A 3,159-nucleotide genomic window follows, 5' to 3' on the forward strand; every position below is an offset into this window, starting at 1 on the left:
AATTTAAAAAAGAAGTCAAGTGATAAAGAAACATCATGAATTCAGCTCATTTTAATGTTTCTTTTGATGAGTTTTCTGGATGTGATGTCTCACAATGTTACTTAGAATCTTATTTTACCCTTGAAATAATTTTGGTATTTTTCCTAATTTCAATATCATTCAGGTTATCAACCTACTTCTGTATTATTGGCATAGTTTAAATGGCAAGCATTTTAATACTTAAATTTCTTCCAATGTTTCATTAGTTTTATGAAAGCATAAAGTTGTAATTTTTATTGTCATATGACCTAGTGTTGTTATGTGACAATATTAAGTAGGTAATTCATTGTAAATATGTAATATCAAAAATAAATGTCTTGGGATCCTACTGCTTCTGCCTCTTCAGCATATCCTACCAGTGTGTGTCATGATAACCAGGGACTGGGGAAGAAATAGTCTTCAGGAAACTGCATGCCTATTGGTTACTCAATATGAAATGTTCAGTCCTGAAAACATACGTATGAGTAACATTATACAGACTGAGACAGTTATATGTAGGAATATACATGTATATACATATATGCACACAGTAATAATTAATGAAAAATGCCATAACTGTGAAAGAGAGCAACAAGGTGTATATGAGATAGTTTGCAGGGAGAAAGGTAGAGGAGAAATATTGTATTAACTTATAATCTCAAAAAAGAGAAAACATTAAAAGTGTTTTCTCATGCAGAACATTGAAGGACCCCCTAAAGAAGAATCACATTTTATTATATTTTATATAATACCTAAATAAATAAATATTGACTTCTTTATTATTCCATTATCTTTGAAGTGTGCTCGTTTTTCTTGATGTTTTTATGAAGATGAATGAATGGGTGAGTTTCGTACACAAGAGGAGAGTATGCTGTTTGTGCTTATGCACATATATGCAAATATGTAAGATCACATTGACTATGTTCATCTATTGCACATTATCTGATTGCCTTGAGATAAGTTCTGAAATGAACTTTTCAATCTTTGTGTTTGAGTAGATTAGCAGTCCTCTGAGTTTATTACTATTAAGAAAACAATGTTTGTAAATTGTGTAGTTACGTAACATGCAGAATTGAGGTGAGGATAAAATATTGAATATCATATAATGGACACATTTTTAAACTGAGATGAAAGAATTTGCTCTGTGTTGGAGGAGAGAAATAATGTATCTTGGAACACTTATTTTATATAATTATCTTAGTATTTTTGAAGTGAAATGTTAAAAAGCATTTAGAAACTATATTCTAGATATGAACAAAGGATCATAACTTAGTAATATTGTATGACATTGAATGAATTAGGCCAGGATGACTAATCTTTAGTGATCAGAATACTATCATATCTACTAACAACAGAAATGGCAAATTGTTCACTTGATAATCTTGGTGCACTGTGGATTTTTTTTTACAACTATGAAGGGTATTGAGACATCAAAAAAATTCAATCTACCCTTCATTTAAAAATTCTATCTGTTGTCTGTTTTCAAAATGTTGAAATTTTACTTTAGATTTTTCATTTTAAAATATGATCAGAACTTTAAAATAAATCAGGCTGCTGTCATGAAAACTAAGTGAAATTAGTGAGACTACAAGCTACTGTAAGCTTCAAGACTCACTCCCCGTCAAAAGTAGGTTCCATAGATTATTGAGTCTATTCTATTTCATCAGATTTTATAATGAAATTGTTAAGATGATAAAGAGTAGATGATTAATCTGGGATCTTATAAGACCCAGGTGCCAACACCCTGGAGGTCTATACAGAGTCATCTGGGTAAAGACAGAGATTGTTTTCCTCAGTGAAAATTTCAGAGTAGCATTGTATTTTCTCCATCTCCCTCTTTCTGCAAAGGTTAAATAATGTTATTACTTCGTTCCTGTTGGAAAGGCATCTTGATAAAGGCAACAGAATAGATGATGAAGAATCAGAAGGGAGGGGACAGTCAACTAAACATGAAAACATTAGCAGCACATAATTGAAGAAGAAACCACTCAATGAATAAATCTGGACTCTTGAGACTTGCCAGCTATTAATACAATATGATGTTTTCAGGAAATATAGTTTGGCAATGTATATGTATTGGTGAAATTATTTAGGCCACTCCACGTAGTTAAAAGGGAGGTTTACTTTGTGGGGTACCTTACAAATGAAGGGATAGTTTACAGGGTCTGGAAAAGGTATGGCACAGTCTGGCAGTGTTCTCTGGAGCACTCTGCTTGGCCACCTCCAGCCTCCAGGGTCCAGGAACCAAGAGAGCCCATGCATCCAGATCTTGGGTCTTCTGGGCCCTCTCTTGGCCCCAACTTGTAGGCATAACAGTTACAGAAGCCTCAATGGGGGTTGGAACTTCAAGATCAAAGCTGGAATGGCTACCCACTACATATATGATTTGAAATCTACATGAATTAACTCTAAAGTATGTTCATAAACAGCCTACCTGCTCTTCTCCAAGGAAACAGAAAGTCAAATGAAAATGTCAAAATATCACTCATGGTAATTATTTCACTTGCACAGAAATAATTAATAGAAAGAAGTATCAAAAATTTTTATGGTGCTTACATAAAACATATTTAAGGGAGGTGGGCTGGAGAGATAGCCCAGTGGCTAAGAGCATTGACTGCTCTTCAAGAGGAACTGGGTTCAATTCCCAGCACCCACATGACAGATCACAACTGTCTATGACTAACTCCAGTTCCAGGGGACCAAACACCTATGGCACAACACCAATGCACATTAAAAATAAATAATAATAATAAAACAATAATAATTTATTATGGAAGCAAATATTGCAAGAAGAGATGTTAAAGGCTGAGAATAAGTGGCCTTAGACAATGGCATGCATCAGAGAATTAGATATAACTCTTGCTTTGCATAGTCAATGCTGATAAGTAATTTTCTTTATATTTATTCACATGGCAAAATACTGGATTTCATAGTTGCAAGATATGATGGTTTCAACCCACAGTGCTTTCTAAGGTTTGGAATGATTAATGGTAGAGTATAAAGTCCATCCTATAGAGAAAAAAAAATAGCCCTGAGTGATATTCCAAAGTAGGGAGGCTCAATGTCAACTTTAAAAAAAATAAACATTAGCATCATTTTTGTCATTCTACTTAAAATTAATTTCAACCAAAATGGCACTAT

Source organism: Peromyscus eremicus, chromosome 4, assembly GCF_949786415.1.
Source record: "Peromyscus eremicus chromosome 4, PerEre_H2_v1, whole genome shotgun sequence".
NCBI classification, from domain to species: domain Eukaryota; kingdom Metazoa; phylum Chordata; class Mammalia; order Rodentia; family Cricetidae; genus Peromyscus; species Peromyscus eremicus.